A 19035-nucleotide genomic window follows, 5' to 3' on the forward strand; every position below is an offset into this window, starting at 1 on the left:
CCTCCCCTCCCCTCTCTTTTAAAACATGGTTTTCAAGTGTTATCCTGGCTGGTCTGGAACTCTGTAGCTTGGGCTGACCCAGAACCTATGATGCTCTTGCCTCAGCCTCTAAAGTGCTGGGGATTATAGGCCTGCATTACCCCACATGGCTTTTCTAGAATCTTGACAAATACCAGCTTATTCTTCAAACCCCACTCTACCCTGGGCACACAGCATTTCCATTATAGCAGGGCCCCTTATTCACCTCTGCATTTCAGTGGCAGGGAACTGATGGCTTCATTTAGGTGTTTTATACCAAAGCCATTGGAAACAGAAGGATATTTTGCTTTGTTTATTTTGTGTTTGTACAGTTGAATTTCTTATGAGAGCTGGGTGGTGCCAAGGAGGGAATGGACACAGAATGTTTATGGATCACACTGGGTCATGGAGACCATGCAAACCCTGCAGCTGTACACCTTGAAATCACAAGAACAGAGGTGATATTGGCCTTTATACAGCTGAAGTTCCAGAGAGGCTCTACGATTCAATGTTGCTAGTGAATACTAATTTCTTTCCCTTGGAGACAGAGTCTAGCTATGTAGCTCTGACTGCCATGAATAGCTAGCAACCCCGTTTCTGCCTCCCAAGCTAGCAATCCCGTTTCTGCCGCCCAAGTTCCAGGACTACATGCCTGTGCTGCCATGTCTGTCTTAGTGAATATTTACTAAAATTAGCTTGGAGAAATTCTTACAATAAGCTGAGGTTTGGGGTTCAACAGTTACCCTTAAGACTACGAGAAGTTATATACTTTCTGGGGTCTTTGAGTCCACCTGTGACAGACTTGGGTTCAAACCTGAAGATATTCAGCCAAGATTAGTCTCAGCATTGCCATATCATATGGACTGAAAGTAATTAGAGGCAGAGATCATTTGTTTTAAAATGATCTCATTTGTGTTTCAAAAGATGCTGGTGTGTTCTCCCTCTGCAGCTTGCAGAGCTCCATGTTCACAGCAGCAGTGAACACTTGTTATTTAGTGAGTACAGCTGTGTAACAAATCACCCCAAAGCTTAGGCTCATAAAACACATGCATTCCAGTTGACTCTTCCGTCACCTCAGTAGGGTTACATCTTGCTAAATGTACCATAAGTTGAAAATCCTGTAAGCTCAAGATGCACTTAGCATGTGTAACCTACCAACACCCTGGCTCAGCAGCCCTGCCTGCATCTTCAGGGTCCTGTTTACTACTCAAGAGTTGGATGGAAGTGAACACTGCCTAGCATCATGAGAGAAGACCATATGTAACACACGCTGTTAGCCTGACAAGTGAAAAGTCCCAAAAGTTGGGTCTTGTTCCCACCAGAAGATGTGATTTTCATTGAAAGCTGAGACATTGCATAAAGGGACAGAGTCAGAGGGCCATCAGAGGCCCAGCGACTCATAGGCTGCTCAGCTGGGTCTTTGGGTTAGAATGATAGAAGACCATTTCAAGACCTTACGTGCTGTCTGTTTGCTCACATCAACCTGCTGCTCTGCTATGTGACCACCTCAAAGCTGACCCAAGATGATGGCAGCTTTCCCTTGGAGGGTTCAGAGGGACAGCATATGGGTGAGAAACACAAAATGTTAAGCTACAAAATCCTCTCACTGTTGATGTGCTCTGTGTTAGAGAAGCCATCAGGCCCAGCCTATCCAGAAGGCCAGGGGAGCATGGTGGACACAGACACTAGAACTGCAAAAAGTGACCAAAACCAGACCTTCAGAGGTATCCACTGCAGTTGAGAGCTAGGACTACAATAACTTGTTCTTGGCCTGTGGGTAAGAAGTGAGTATCAGAAGCAAGTAGATTAGCACATTTACTTAGTGTGAATGTTCTTGTGTGTGTTAGTACATTCATGAGTGTGTCTATACTTACATGTGTACATATGTATGGCATCCAGAGACAATCTAGGGTATTATTCTTTAGACTTGATGCACCTCCCCCACCCCCACCCCTCGCCCCCAACGAGTCTCTCTCTGGCCTGGAACTCTTTCAGTAGGCTAGTCTCACTGGCCAGTGACTCCCAGGGATCCTCCTGACTACATTTTCCTGTGCTGGGATGACAAATATGGACCACCACACCCAGCTCTTTGTTACATGGATTCTGGAAATTGGCCTCAGGTCTTGGTGCATCCCCGGTGCCTTAATGACTTCTCTGTTGCTGTAGTAAAACACCATGACCAAGGCAACTTATATAGGAAAGCATTTAATTGGACTTAAGGGTTCATAGGGTTAGAGTCTATAATGGCAGATCAAAAGCATGAGAGCAGAAATTCCTGAGCGAGCACAAGAGGCACAAACAAGATCAGATTGACACTGGGAATGGTGTGAGCTTTTGAAACCTCCAAGCCTACCCTAGTGACATGCCTCTTGCAGTAAGGACATACCTCCTAATCCTTTCCAAATGGTTCTACCAAGTTGAGACTAAGCATTTTCACATATGAGGCTATAGGGGTCCTTGCCATTCAAACCAGAGCAGCAAGTTAAAGAGGAAAGGTCTTATTTTGGCCTGTAGTTCCAGAGAGGTTACATACAATCCATCAGGGTGGGGGTGACCTGGCGGCAGCAGTGTGAGGCTGCCATGGCAGTCAGGCAGATGAGATCAGCAAGCAGACAAAGGACACAGGAAGTGAGTCAGGTCAATCAAACCTCAAACCCTGCCTCCAGAGGTAGACTTCCTCCCGCAAGTCTTCACCTCCTAAAGGTTCCATATGCTCCCCAAACAGCATCACAGTGACCAAGGGTTCAAACACACGAGCCTATGGGGATAGGGTTTCATATTTAAACCCTGACCTAAGGCAATCACACAACTGCCTGAGCTGGCTCTCCAGCACTCTTTTTATATCTGAACAATATTATGAGCATAGTAACACAAATAAGAATTCTAACAGGATCCAGAGAAGGACTCAACTCCACTGGTAAAGAGTGGAAGGAAGAGCCGGGGAGGGCTTCTCAGAAGAGGTAAAATACGAACTGACATTTGGAAAATAAATAGCCTGTCCCCATCATAGACGCTGGCTCAGCTTAGAGGTTCCTCAGGCTCTATAGGCTCCTTTCCTTCCAGGAGATACCTGCATTTCTCAACAAAATGCCCCTGAGAAGTGGCGAAGCCAGGGTAATTGTTCCTGACTCTGCAGCACCTGCCCCAGCAGTGCTAATATTAAGAGTCAACAGGAATATGGGTTCAACACAGGCCCCAGTCAGCCTGCATTCTGCTCTCACCAGAATAGCCTTGTAAACATCAAATTTTGAGGAAGGGAAGGGAATTAAGTTAATCATGTTCCTGAGAGCACTCAAGCAAAGGGCTGTTTATTGAAAATATTGACAGGATGGAGGAAGTTGTCTGAGTGATCACTTCTGCAGTTTTTTGGGAATGTCACCGTGGGAACGGGAAGCCTCTCCTGGCGGATCATGACATGCTTTGGCAGATGGAAGGTGTGCACAGGTATGTGAAGGGCAGCAGTGAAGGAACTTCTGTCAGCAGATGGGGGAGGCACCTTCAGGGTGTCCCGGCAGATGTTGGTGGAGCTGGCAACGTCACCCTACCCAGGGTAGTGGTGGCTAGGCCTCAGCAGAAAATGATGGACGCCATTCAGATATTCCTCTGACTGTGGGCTTCTGGGAGGTGGATCCTGAAGAGGCCCCTTCAGTCTCAGAGCTGAATCTCCAGGATTTTCTACCACCTACTGGCTCCTTCCAGCTTTACTGAAAGCATTTGCAAACTTGTTCGGGGGGGGGGGGGTCCTGAACCCTGGTGATAAAGACTGGACACAGCTCTGTGATGGCTATTCTTGATTGCCAACTTGGCCACCTCTGAAATGAACTAAAACCCAAGAGGTTGTGTACTCCTGTGAAAGATTTTTTTTTCTCCAATTACTTGAAGTGGAAAGTCCCACTTTTAATCCAAATCGTTCAAGCTGGGAAGGTACACCTTAATCTGGGCCACACCTTGTGCCAGAAACCTATATAAAGGACGTGGAGGAAGGAAGATTTTGCTCTTTGCCAGCTTGTCCTTGCTCTAGATGGCAAGTCCATTCCTTCACTGGCATTATAGACTACTTCCTTGGGATTCCATCATATACTGAGAACCAGCTGAGATATCCAGTCTCATGGTTTGAATAACTATTAGATTCTTGGACTTGTCCTTAGTAGACAGCCATTGTTGGACTTGCTGAACCACAACCTGTAAGCTACTATAGTAAATCCCATATATATGTATATGTGTACGTGTGTGTGTGTGTGTGTGTGTGTGTGTGTGTGTGTGTGCATGTGTTTCATTCTATCAGTCTGGTCTTCTAGAGAACCCTGCCTAATACACACTCTAACTATGTGTATGTTGAATGGCCCTGTCAGTTAATACTCAGTGGAGTGTCAAGGAGAGCTTGAGGTCTGTAGCCTGCAATCCACTTTACCTCCAAGGAGAAGGAGAGTGTCTAGAGTCAAGCTTTGCATCTGGGCCTCCTACCTGCCAATGGACATTGCTGCTGTTGGCAGTTGAGAGCATAGCTTTGAGGATGAGCTAGTCTGGATTTGAAACCTGGATTCTGACCTGGGGAGGTGTAGTCATCATGCTAAGACTCCTGGGATGTAAGAGTGGATGGGAGTGAAGGGCACAGGATTGTGGAACTCACTGGCCTGCTGCATGTGGCACTCCATGCTGAATACACGGTGGTTTTCAGTCTGACATCACTAAGTATGCTGTCCATGCAGCAGTTCTTTCATGGCTGGGAAAAGCCTTGAGAAAAGATGGCTGGAGTCAACGTGAGCATGGATGGATTCCCCAGTGGCAGCAAATGCAGGCTACTCAGAGCTGGAGAGTGGAGTGGATGGTAGGAAACTCCTGGACAGATGGCTTCCAAGCTCTTCTGTTTCCCTCTCGTCCTGGTTGGAGTCTGCTTGGTTGCCTTTCTCTGCAGGGCTCTATGTTGCTGTGTGTATAGATAAAGAAAGATGATCCCTGGTCCCAGATTCTTACACCTTTTGGACTTCTATACTGGTCAGAGAATCTAAGGTACCCCTGAAAATCTATGGCCCTCCTGGGTTCAGGCATCAAAGCAGTAGACTTTAAGTTCCTGGCCTTTGGGTCTTGTATCTCTGGACAGATTAAAATGGCTCACAGAGTTAGGGCCTTGCAGAGGACTCTGCTCACAGTCATTTAGATGACTAGAGCCTTGGCTTACATGGTACATCCTATCTCCACTGCAGTGAATTCTCTGGTGTGGTAGTATATACTTGTAATCCTGGAGCTGGGGAAGTGGAGACAGGAGAATCCCATTGACTGACCAGACAGAGTAACCTGCTTGACCAAGGAGCTTCTGATGAAAGACATTCGAGGTTCTCCCCTAACCCCTCCGTGTACATGTGCCTTCTCCTCTGCCCTTCACATACACATATACATGTATATGCACATGTACTCTCCACATGTACATGCACATTTACACACATGTACACACATGTACATATGTACCCATGCATATCTACATGTGCATCCATATACACAAAACACATGTACATGTGGACTCTTATACATGTGCGTACACATATGTACATATACACCCTCATACATGCATGCACATGTTTATGTACACCCATGCACATCTGCATGTACACCCCACACAATGCTCACACACATATACACACACATACACAGATACACATATATACATTTACATATCACAATATATGCATTTGTATCCACACATACACATGTACATGTGTATCTTTCAAACACACATGTGCATGTATACTCCCTCATACACATGTACATGCATGCACAATGCATGTTCACCCATACATGCACACATTCATGTATAGTGCACATGCACACATACTTGTTCACTCATTCACATGTACATATGTGCACATTCATGTACATAGTCACACACATTGACACACATGTTGTAAAAGATCTTTTGAAATCCTCTGTGTGGGAACTTTCTCAAGAGAGACACTTGTGGGAGTTGGCTGACAGAGCTCTTAGGATTTAGGACATATTTATTATTTTGTTCTTGGGATTCTATGTGGAAATCTTCGATGGGAACAAAGGCATCTCAACTTAGCAAAAACTTGGGCAAGCAAACCTGCCTTTGGAACCCAGGCAGGAGAGGTGACACAATGTCCCCTGAGAGCTGGAAGGTTCCTGGGCTAGGGTGAAATCTGATCACTGGCAGCTGTTGTCTGGAGCCCCAGGGCTTGCAGAGCCCACCTCTTTCTGGGAGCTCTCCTCCCAGTGGGGTATCCCTGGGGGCTCGGGGGGGTGGGGGCAGCTCCCCTGAACTAACAGGTCCCTAAGGGTGCAACATGGTTGATAGTTGTTTCCCTACCACACACTGCTGTGGTTCTCTCTGCATTTACAGGACACCCTCCACTTACTCTGGTTAAACCTCGATCCGCTGCCTTTGGGCCAACTGTCCTCTAGCACCTGAATTCTGCTGGACCTGCCAGGCAGCTGCATACTGGAGGCTGAGCCTGACTTAGGCCAGACATCTCTGTTGTACAGGTGCTCTCTGCTGCACCTGCTGATGCTTAGGGACACTCAGGAGTCCAGTAGAGACTATTTGGTGACAGAGTGGAGACAAGGGCTTCTCACCTAGATCTTACAGACTCTGGACTGATTTTCAGAGTTGTTTGTTTTGTTTTACTTTATTATTTTTTTTTTCTTAGCTTTCCACTATGACACAGGACTTGTATTTTGACATTTTGCTGTGTGAGACTCTGTCCCTAGAGCCATCTTTAAGCTGAGTGTCACATAACCCCCTCTCTTTCTTTTGCAACTGCTCTCTGGGGGGGGGGGGGCTCAACCCCTCACCAAAACAGGAGTAGGCAGGCCCATTAGGCCTGTCTTTGTTGAATGTGCCCTGGGTTTGCCCTACTCTCAGGGACCTCTCCTGGCCTCCCACCAAGCAGCTCCGACTCTGGCAGCAGGTAACATGCTGCGTACAGGTGTGGGCCAGCCCTCTGTAAGCTGCCGGTTCCACTGGAACCCAAGGCTGACAACTTTTCTCAGGTGTCTGTTGCATGGCAGGAAGTATTTGTCACCTTTCTATTTGCCATCTCAATCTTGTCCCCACAATAGAGCTTGTAATTTTATCCCTAGGGAGCTAGGATTCAGAATGATTAATAAGCTATCAGACTTGGAGGGTAGCACATGCTGTGACATGCATAGATAGATAATCGGCGTCCAAAGTTACAGTGCTTAGCATATCTAGCCAACAGGGTACCACCGACTCCCAGTTCTTCAAACAGAAACCAGAGATGTGTTGGTATACCTTGGGTCCCTTCACCCTTGCCCCCTGACCCATCCCATCATCTAAACCCCTTTGCTCCAGAGCTATTGTGATCTAGACACTCCTTGCACTATATTCTCTATACCTGGCTTTTATCCAGCCACATGCTCTCTATGCCTGGCCTTTATCCAGTCGGGACCAGGGCTGGACTGCGATTCTCCCTACATTGACATTTCTGCCTCTTGTAACACGGGTAACATCCCATCTCTTCTCAGCATCAGACCCTTCCTCACTGCTGGCCTAAGGTCACTATGAGCTCTTCAGCACTGTAGGCCCCTCCCCAGCATGTCCAGCTAGTTGCTCCCACCTGGCTTTCCTTCATCTACCAACGCTTAGGCTCCTCAGTGTCCTTTGAATGTTTGCTCTCACTTTCCTTTTCATCTCTTTGCTTTTCTAGCATTTTTCTTGTCTGGCTGAGTCATTGTCTTCATGTCTGTGAGTCTGAATCACTTCCAAAGGACATACCTTCCCATGGCTGTGTTTCCTGGAGAGGTGATGGTCCCGGGAGCCAGTACCAACCTAGAAGTAATTTCCTGCCCAAAGCTGATACCTCAACCCCTGGGGTGATGTCTTTCCAGGGCTTCTGATACCCCCAGGGGTGATATCATCCTAAGGCCAATGTCACCCCTAGAGCTGATGTCACCTCTAGAGAGGATCCTCCCCCAAGTAGATGATATCTGAGAACTTCAGTTCACAAAGAGACAATTAGATTAGGTTATATGAAATTAGGTTGATAGACTTAAAAAGATCAAATCTTGGCAACTTATTGCTGTTGGTCTTAAGATGAATTTGTGTATTAATGTCACTCTCTCCCCTCATATTTCTTCACCTTTCCCCATGCCATTTTGATTACTTTGAGAGTTCTCAGCTGTGAAGCGATCCAAATGTCACCTCAGTTTTTACAGTGAGGGGGATCTGTATAATTAATGCAATTCACTGTTGACCTCAAATAAGCCAGGTTCTGAGGGAAGGAGACGAATGCCAGGTGACAGGGAAGTCCTCTCATGGCTCATTGGGAAAGCACTGGGAGGTGCAGGGGTCCAAATCAGATGAAGGTGGCTTTGGGATTTGGATCTGAGATATCTCCTATGGGTCTGGGCTTGCTCGTTTCCTACATGTAGGGTGACCTTTCCTCCACTCCAGGCCTCTTTTGTTCCTACTTCCCAGAGGCAATTACTAATGATCATCCTTGCTGTCAAGTGTTGTGATTTGGGAAATAAAGTGTTGAGTCGCTTAGCTCCCAGTCTCAGACTTCATCCTGCCTTGTCTCTTCCCCATGTAGGAGGCTGTGCCTCAGTTTATTCAGGCCAGCACTGGAGACTCATGGGAGCCTGTTATTCAGTCTTGTTGGCTGGTGCTGGGGACTTACAGATGATCCCTTTCATGGGGTGAAACCTTCAGAGCTGGAAGGTTCTCCAGTGGAAGGGTGGCTGTTGTGATGGTTAACATTAGATGTCAAGTTGCCTGAATCACTTCAGGGAGAAGCCTCCAGACACATCTAGGTGGAATTGTTAAGATTGGTTTGGCCTCTAGGCATGTCTGTGAGAGGATTTTGATTAGGATAGATGAAGTGGAAACACCTGGAATGCAGGCAACATTTCTTGGGTTGGGGTCTTGAACTGTGTATGTAAGTAGAAGTGAGCTGAGTACCAGCATTCATCTTTCTGCTCCCTGACGTGACATTTCTGCCTCAAGCTCCTGTTGCCATGACTCCCCACCATGATGGACAGCACCCTTGAAGGTAAGCCAAAACAAACCTCCTTAACTTACTTTTCTCTTGATGTCTTATCACGGACAGAGAAAAAATAGCAGTTGACAAACATGTAAAAGGAAGACTGAGAGACCTGGTGTGACCCATGGCTGCAACATTGTATATATGTTGTCAAAATGGCCACCTGGTTCCATGAGGGAGCTTCAAGAAGACATCAGGAAAAGTCTCAACTTTAGGATTTGGGAGAAAGAGAAACAGTGAAAGGCTATGTTTTAGTATGTGTTGATGGTGTGTATGAGACCAAGCAAACGAATATAAATAGAAAAAAAAAAAACCTCTGATAGATATCTGAGATGTCAGATAAGAACCTCTCTCTCTCTCTCTCTCTCTCTCTGTATGTATGTGTGTGTGTGTCTGTCTACCTCTCCCCTCTCCTTCCCTAATCTTCTCTCCCCCTCTCTCCTTCCTCCCACATCTCTTTCACATTCACCTACCTGAATGTAGAGGTTGCTCTGATCATAAACCCTGTCTCCTCTTTGTTTTCTACAGATATTCTACAGATGTTTTTATGTATGTATGTATGTATGTATGTATGTATGTATATACACATTTACTTGTAGATACACTAGGTCTCTATTGCCAGTTCTTATAAACATAAAGGACTGCATAATATTCCAGCTCTCCCTTCCAGATGCTGACCTGTCTGAGGCAATCCTGTGATCAAACACCATACTTCAAAAAATCAGCACGTTATTCTTTGAAGCTCAGGCTCATGGTCTTCCAACACAATTAATTGGAATAAGAGCACAAAAGATGACTAAAAGTGAAGAAAATCCCAGTGGCAAGTGTTAATGTGATAATTAAGCTCACTAATTAGCAATGCCTAAGGACCCAAGCGTCAGTTACTCATTCCAGAGACTGAAAGACAGGGGGGTTTTGAGAGCTGGTGTTCTTGTTACCCAGGTCATCGGTGGGAGTGTGTCTGAAACACTACGAGTTGTACCTCGTGGTTGGCCTTAGCTTAGCCACAGAAGTGTCAACAACCATGAAGACACTACTGGAAAGCAGGTCTTCATGAAAGACCATCTATGTAAGGTTGGCTCATGTTCATGTTTGGGGATTGCCTCTATTGCCTTAATTGATATAGGAAGACCCAACCTGAAAGTGTGTGGGTGTGTTGGGGGGTTACCATTCTGTAATTTTTGACTCTGGACCGCATAAGCATATAGAAAGCTAGCTGAGCACCAGGCATCTACACATGCATTCCTACTTCCAGAGTATAGATGCAAGCTGAGCAGCCAGCTTCCTGCTTCTGCCTGCAGGCTTCCTGCCCTGCTTCCGACCTATTGTCATGGCTTTCCCAATGTGGTGGACTATATCCACCTGGAACTTTAAGCCCAGATCAAACCCTTCCCCCTTACATTGTTTTGGTCAGGGTATTTTATCCCAGCAATGAGAAATAAACCAACCCCCTTAGTGGCCCCTGGCCTAGGTAGCAGTCTGTCCAGGGCTGCATGTTAGCATCCCAAGTCACCCATGGATAAACATGGAAAGTGTGACAGCTTTACAAAAGAGCTTGGCAAGCCTTTCCCATAATGCTCCATACATATAGCAACTGCTCTAGCTGACTCCGGAATGAATCTAATATTCTGCAGCAGTGTGAAACCTGCAGTCCTCATGCATAAGTCCATGGGCTGAGTTTCTGTAGTATGTACACACATAGGCAGAGGTATTACTGTGATGACCTGGGTCTACATGGATGACTAATACTGAGAACTTAAGATGTAATCTAGATAGTGCCCATATGCAAATATACCAATCCTTCCACAATCCTCAGAGAAAATGCATTCACACACACTGACTGGCTACCTATGGTTATCATTTGGTTAATGGCAAAATTAGCTTTCAAGCCTAAGTAGTACACCTACTATCAGAGCTCTGCAAGGCTGTCCACCTTTTGACTCTCTCTCTCTCTCTCTCTCTCTCTCTCTCTCTCTCTCTCTCTCTCTGTGTCTGTCTGTCTGTTTGCTGTCTACCTCTCTCCCTCCTCCTACATCTCTTTCACATACACCCACCTATAGAAGATGTTCTGATCATAGCCCTGTCTCTTCTTTGTTTTCCACAGATATTAGAAGACCTTCATCTTCTTTGGGGCATAAAGCAACAAGTGCAAAGACTTTGTTTCTGATACATCTCCCCACATCAGCAAGAGAGCAATCATCAGTATTTACTGTGTACCAGGCTCTAATCTGGGTAATGTCTACTGTTAAATACCCAGTGTACACTAGCCTCATGGGGCCTTCCAAACCCCAGGTTTCAAGCAGGGACCAGGATCAGAGTGCAGACACGTCCAAAGTTACATTCTTAGTAAGCCATAGAGGTAGAGTTTCAGTCCTGGGCAGATGCCTCTGGGTCGTATGTTTTCCTAGACTGCCCTCTGCAGAGCGTGCCAGAGAGGAGACTGGTAGAACTCTGCTCTGGTCAGTGAGAGCTGTTGGCATTTTTTTTTTCTGTCTAATAACTTCATGCTTCAATCCAATTACTTTGGCATCATTAGGATTGTGACTGCTGTTTTTGTTGGTGCCACTCAGTGCCAATTACTTCTGTTGCTGATATCCATGTTACCCAGGCAAGCCTTGCAGGCTGTACTGCTTGCTGCTGGGGACAAGCTACACTTCCCTGTGTACCTCAGTATTTGCCATAAGAAAAATTACAAGGTGATAAAATGCCTTTGAGGTTTTATTTTTCAGAGCTTATTTAGAGTTAGAATTAATGCACTGAGCAGGTCTGAACACATATGCACACATGTGTACACAAACACAGATGTACACACATGCACACAATTCACATATATGCACACTCATGTATACACAAGCACATGCATACCATCATGGTGACTTTGCTAAAGTGCCAAAGAGTAGGATGCTGACAAAAGAACTCTTAACACAATAGTCATTTCAATGAGAAAGGGACAGAATCAATTCTGTGAGTACATAGGCTGATCAGTGCAACAATGTAGCTGTTCCTGTAACCTTATCCTTACAAAATGGTTGGAGCATGGAAAAAAATGGCCAAAATGCTAATAAAGCCGGATTAGTGATGGCCAGATACCATGAATGACCCTGTCATAGGGCACAAGCAGGGATTCTAAGGTTGGTCCCTGCAGTCAGGAGATGTGGGCTGAGTATCGTGACACTATGCAGGCATGTATACCTGCACTGTGCTTCATGGTTCAATATATAAGCTCCTTTCACTTACAACAAACCCTATATCACTTTATTTCACAGTTGGGGAAACTGAGGTCTAGAAAAGTAGACTGGCTTGTTTCTCTTATTATATCCCAGATTAAACTCCAGGTCCATAATTTGAGTGTAAGTGTTTGGACAGCAACTTTTGTTGTTAACTTTTTATTTGGTCTGATTTGGTTTCTATAAAATGTTATCAGTGTAAATAAAGGTAGAACCAGATGTCTGGGCTGAGTTGGGAAGGTGACTTGGGTCACTGGATAGAATTCAGGATGGCTTTTCTGTGTGCACTGTGCAAATATGGACTCATAGGGATGAGTGTGGCTGAATCAGTTGGTGGGTGCCTCTCTGAAGGTTGGACATTCCTTGAGCTGGGTGGGTGGCTTGTTCTTGCCCAGAGCCTAGGTGATATTTAAGTCATTTATCTCTTTATACCATACTCCCCACTGTGATTCTGGTTTACCCAGCAGTGTGGCTCTAGACTGGGGCCATGCAGCCTGGAAAGAGAAATTGCTTATGAAGTTCTGGGTCAGAGCAGACAGTTTCCAAAAAGAGAGGTGACCTGGGCTTTTCCACAGAGAATCAGGAAGAAGCTAAGGATGTGGTAATAAAATCCACAGTCTTCTGTGGGTCTTCTAAGTACAATCTGTCCCTTTATCTCTTGTCCCTCTGGAGGACACCCACTAGGACTACAGCCATTGGCACTGGGGACAGCTGGAGCTGTTTCCAAGCTTCATCGCTCTTGTGCTGTTGAGCCAAATCTGTTCCTAGATGTTCACACCTCCCCGTTCTCTTACTTGGCGGCAGGTATTCACAGCTCTCCAGGCGCCCTCTCTAGAGGAGCATGGAGTGCCAGCTCTCTCCATCAGCTCTGTGGTAAGGTGGGCCAGCAAGGAGGAGAAACAGCAGATGTCCATGACAAGCATCACCTGCCATACTCAGGTGCTATCTTCCCTGGTCTCTCACCACTGTTGCTACGTGCTTGCTTTTCTGAGCCCAAATGCACCAGGTTTTAAATGTCTTCAGGCACAGAACTAATTATCACATCTTTTTGAGTCTCATTCCTCAGGGACTTGAAAGCTGACACACTGACAGGCATCCATCACACTACCTACATTCTCCACACCAGCAAGGGTCTGCCTTAATGGACCACTAGGTTTTCAAGGCAAGAAGACTATATGAAGATGTTTTCAGTTGGGGGATGAGATGGAAATACTGTTGCAGCAGAGCCTACTGATGCCTCGTGAGCTTCACCTGTATCTCTTCCACATCCATGGAAGCAGTTTGGGGGCCCCAGCTGTCTTGCTTGGGGTGCTCTCTTCTGATCCTTCTCATATTGGGTTTCATCTAGAACAGTGGTTCACAACCTGTGGGTCATGACCCCCTTGAGGGCTGAATGGTCCTTTCACAGTGGTTGCATATTAAATATTCTGCATATCAGATATTTAGATTATGATTTATAACAGTAGCAAAATTACATTTGTGAAATAGCAACAACATAATTTTATGGTTGGAGGTCACCATGAGGAACTAACTATATTAGAGGGTTGCGGCATTAGGAAGGTTGAGAACCACTGACCGTGAATCGCTTGTGCTCAGAACTTGGCTACCTCTGCACAGAAAGGGAGGACACAAGCCTCAAGCCTCAAGCATATTCCTGTCATTTCTTCTGGAAATAGGAACGAGGCTAGGCTGGGGTGCAGAGGAGGAGGAGGAGGTTGGGAGTTCAGACGGGTGCAGCAATGGCCAGGAAGAGCAGCACTAAGTCAGACACAGCAAGGCATTCTATTTTCATTATTCTCCAAATTACACACATGCTCATGCTGTGGTCACCGAACTGTTGGTACTTGGGGAATTGTAGGGCATTATAGGGAGTATTCCAGAGAAACAGGATGGGTAGGATGTGTGCTTAGGCATGTGGTTCATCCTTGGCTTGGGAGGTTCAACTTGATGGGCTCTGGGCTTGAGATGGTATGAAAGTGTTCCCATATCAATGCTTGGATCTTCCTTTTTTTTCTCTGCACACAACTTGAACTGTCAACTTCTTCTTACACCACCAACGTTGTAACTTTCCTCAACTGTAAGCTGAGGTGAGTGTTTTGATTAGGACGGGAAAGGCTAAGATATAAATGGTCAGTAGGTCAGGTGTGTATCACAGATTTTCAGTTTATGATGTTAACAACCTAACAAAGTTTGATTGGGTTGGAAAGCCTCTGCATCTGAAGAGATTTATTCTAGAAATGTGTATACAGATGGGCAATTCCAGAGTGCTCTGAATGGCCTGGTAGAAGGGCCAGGGCTGTGGGCCAGGTCAGGTCATCTGCTGTAGAATTCTTCTTATTTCAGGGACCTATGACTTTGTTCTGTGCAGGTCTTCAATTGTGCCATGATTTGCATCTTAAATTTGTCTTGGAATTTATTTTCTACTGTGAGGTATGGGAAGTGGAATTCACTTCATGGTGGTGTTACATTGCAGCCTTGGGAGTAGGTCATCAGGTTGATGCCTATATTGAATCCTGGTAGTTTTATAGGAAAGGGGAGAGAGACCAGAAGATACACATACGCTCTCAGTTCCTCACCATCCAACACTGTGCCTCCTTGAGACTTTGCCAGCAAGAAGCTGTCACCAGATGACCTTGGATCTTTCACCTCCAGAAGTTGAACCTCTTTTCTTTATTGGGCTACCTAGTCTGTGGTTTTGTGTCACTAAGAGAAGAAATGGACTGTCTGGATGAGGCCTCCCACTTTGGGAAGGGCAATCCCCCTTTACTTGCTATTTGCCAAGTCAATGTTAAGCTCATCTGCCTTAGTCACTCTTCTGGTGGTTGGAACATCCGACAGGGACAGCTTAGGGGAGGGGCTTCTTTTGGCTCACATATAGGAGGTAAGGTTTTTCTGGAAAAAGTGGGACAGTGCAGCCGCATGGCCCTGGAGTTTTATGGCAATGGGTGACCACAATGTATCACAGGAGGAATCTGCCAGCAGAGGACTACATCAGACATAAATCACATATTGGTTGTTGGTGAAAGTACAGGGATCAGAGGCTGGTGCGAATCTGAGGCAGGGAGCTGTGTACACCTACACATTAGCCAGTGGAGCTGTTCTGCAGATATTTTGGTCTAATATTACTTGTGATGCTTCTGTGAGGCAGGTGGTTTGGGTGATGCTGTGGGTTTTATTGTTTTGTTTATTTATTTATTGTTGTATTTGGGTGCAGTATGTATGTATGTATATATGTATGTATGTATGCCCATATCTGTGTTTGTACATATGCACATGCATGTGTGTGTGCACGTATATGAATGCATGTAGAGACCACAGGCTGACACCAGATGTCTTCCTCCATTACATCACTCAGTTGACCTCAGAGCTTACTGATTTGGCTAGTCTTAGCTTGTTACAGGGGCTCCCTTTCTGTTTGCTGATCACTGGCCTCCCATGTGAGCTACCCCTCCTTGCATCTACATAGGTTTTGGGACTCTGACCTTCTGGTCCTCACATTTATTATAAGTAGGTGCTTTACTCCCAGTGGGATCTCCTAGCTCTTCCTCTGGTTTGAATGTGAAATGTCCCCAGAGGCTCATGTGTTTCAACATGCTAGGGCTTGGAGATACCCTAAGGGAGGTTGCAGGGCTGTGTGCAGAACATTGGAGAGGACTGCAGGGTGGTGAAGGGCATAAGGAACAAGCCAAGGACGTATGGAGGTGATGTGTGTAGGTATCCTCTAGGCCTAGGACTGCAGTTCCCAAAAGAAACCAGTTTCTACCCTCTCACCATCTCCTGAGCCTGCAACTACACTTGGGTAGGAACCCATATCCCAAGCCCTCTCTATGGAGTGAGGGCCACATTTCTCTCTCCTCAGTGGTCAGTGCCTGTAGGTTTCTGGTTTTCTTCTATGCATGTGAATGACTGTAGAGTCTTTTTGCTGGTCACTGGCTGCATTTCCTTTCAGAACCATCACTCACATATTTACTAAATGAGACCCTTCTCTCAGAAGGATGACAGTGCCCTGCCATGATGCCAATTGGTGCTTCCTCCTGCAAGGGTAGAGCTTCTAAGCTTCTGCATTCGAATGATCCTCCCAAGGACTGTGGAGGCTTTGTGGCAATTACAGTCCTGACCCTTTGATCCCCTCTGAGCTGTGAGCTGTGCTGAGTTTCAAAATGAACTGCAGCCCATCCCTGACACTGGCCCCTCTGGGGGGGCATTCCTGAGAGAGTGGCTATACTCAACTTGTGTTTGTCATTGTCAGGGTGAGAGGGAATGCTTCCTTCTTCATGTGAACTTGGCTTAGAGTCTGAAGTCTTGCTGGGTCTTTCACCCAGTGTCTTTTTAGTGAGATGCATGCTAAATAACAAGTTATCTATGATTAATTATAACTAAGTTGATCTCTTTCTATCACAGATACTCAACCTAAATATTTACCAAGAATTCTGTTCTAATATGCATTGTCCACATTAATAGTATTTCTTCTTTTAAGAAAAAGTGAGATTGTTTTCATCCAGAATCAGCTATTATGTGAAGTCTGATCAGCATGTGATGTGCATACATATTTCCCATGCTTTGGATGACAGGTAAACTTCTGGTCAGCTGTAGAGAAGACACTTGGTCTTTGTGGAGTGTACCAGAGCCTCTGAGGATGCTGGCCTTTTGTGCCACGCCCGCCCCAGCTTGTGTGCGTGGTCAGAGGAGGCCTCCGGGATCCCAGGGATGTGAGTAGATGCTTTGGCCTCCTATGTGCTCCCATTTGGAACAGAGCTTCCCTGTGCAGCCTGGAAATGTGTGAGCCCTGGAACTCAGTGCTGGCAGGCTTGCTGGGGCTGGTCTCTGAGGCAGAGTGCCAAGCCCATGGCTGCTCTCCTGGTCCTTCTTTGCTCGGGGCACCTTAGTAAGCTCAGCTGTGGCATCAAACCCTCCTATGTGGAAGCTGGGCTCTGGGGAGTCTTTATGCTTTAAGCCAGGTGGAACAGCTCCTTCCCTCTGCCAGGAGTGTCCCCACATGCATTTGTTACACTGGTAAGAGAAGTCAGCTTGACTGGTTTTGGGGGTGTCTGAAAAGGATTCCCCGAAGAATAGAGAAGACAGCCATCCATGTCTTCTTTTTATTCTGCGCTGCCATGAACACACTGCTATCTATGGCTTTGCCATTCTGAGGGTCCTATACACGAGGGCAGATCAGGAGCCAGGCATGGAGAAAAGGCCTGTGTCCTTCAGGACTTGGTTGAGTTCTTCTCTGCTTAATCCCAGGGCTGGGCTGTTCCCTCCCTGAGAATCCCAGCCTGCTCTATAGATTCTGTGGGAGGGCTTCTCTAGCCTACTACCTGATTTCTAGGGCTGGACAGATACTTCTTCACAGTGCCCCACTATCCTACTGGTGGGTGATGCTCATCTGCGGAGCCTGCTCTTTTTATTCACCATATTTACTTATTTATTTTTCATGGAGACACGTATAGGGCTGTATGAGCACACATGCACCAAGTGGGTGCCATGACCAGTAGAGGACATCAGATCCTCTGGAACCGGAGTAAGAGATCCTTGTTAGATACCGGTGGGTGCTGGGAAATAAGAACAATAGGTACTCTTAATATCTGTGGCATCTCTCCAGCCCCTAGGTTTATTCCTTTTTTGTGTGTATAGAGTCCCTGACACTTACCCAAAGAGGTCAGCAGATTTCTGCTTTAAAGCCCAAGAAGCTGCACCTTTAACAATCAGTCCCTGGGATTCTGAAACTGTTCTTTGTTTTGTTGTTGTTTTTGTTTTTGTTTTTGTTTTTGTGTTTTTTTTAATCATTGAAAATATGGAAACTTCCGGCTCAACCCCCTCCTACTGACTGTACCTGAGACCACACGAGCCTTGGCTGTCCAGTACTCCCCCAGACAGGGTAGTCCATAAGAGAACATGACAATTGAGTCATAATGCCGTGACAGCTCCATAACCAAGAGCTCTCCAGGGAAAAGTGCCAGTGATGAGGGGCAAGGTTGACTTTGGACCAAGAGACAGAGAGAACATTGTGCTCTGTGGCCCTACGGAGTGAGAAAGGTGGTGGATGTAGCGACTGGAACCCACTCTCTCTGGGAGCAATGACCTATGCAGCCTGATAACCTTAATGCCCAGTGTGAAGCAGACTGTGGAGAAGCCTTGAGAAAACTTGACATGCACATGGGATAGAAACCATCAGCATGTGCCTGTGGACAGTAGGAATGAGCTGCATCATCATCATCATCATAATAATAAATGATGTTATTATAAATAGACAGTTTAGTTATCAATGTCACATATTCTGTGCAGCATTGGTATGTGGACCCTGGTGATGTAGGAGGCTGTACTGCCTGTACACTCCGTCACACTCTGCACACTAACTGCCCCAGGAGCTGCAGCTCCTCTGAACTGAATGTCATGCTCCTAGCCTGGCCCTTCTGCAGAAACCCTACCTACAGCCTGGATTTCTCTCTTTTTGCTGCTTCCACCATGATGCCCAGGTCTGGGATGGCTTTTTCTCTGGATGAGATCCCTGCAGATTACTCACTATGGGGTCCTGAATCGCGCAGGGTCTCAGGAGCTCTTCCCTGCAGTGGACCTGAGGGATGAACAAGGGGAAGTTCCATCCCTGATAGCCAGGCCCATGCAATGAGGCCCAGAGACTGGTAGAATGTAGGGCTATTCGTGGAGGGGCTTGTTGGGGTGGACTCAGAGTACCAGTTGTCCAGAAATGAGTGAGTAAGGGGTTAGTTAGGTGGTGGCTAAGTGTATGTGTGTCTGTTTCCAGTTTTTCTTTG

At 46.2% G+C, this 19035-nt stretch overlaps 1 long non-coding RNA gene across 1 annotated transcript in view; it reads left to right on the forward strand.

The window, feature by feature from the left end:
- LOC110306459 overlaps positions 1 to 19035 on the forward strand; it is a 54554-nt gene that overhangs the window by 10406 nt on the left and 25113 nt on the right. Inside the window, exons 2-3 of the long non-coding RNA XR_002379282.2 lie at positions 8999 to 9044; positions 11140 to 11267. This is a non-coding gene — a long non-coding RNA (uncharacterized LOC110306459). The remainder of the gene's footprint in view (positions 1 to 8998; positions 9045 to 11139; positions 11268 to 19035) is intronic.

Source organism: Mus caroli, chromosome 12 (assembly GCF_900094665.2).
Source record: "Mus caroli chromosome 12, CAROLI_EIJ_v1.1, whole genome shotgun sequence".
In the NCBI taxonomy this organism is placed as follows: domain Eukaryota; kingdom Metazoa; phylum Chordata; class Mammalia; order Rodentia; family Muridae; genus Mus; species Mus caroli.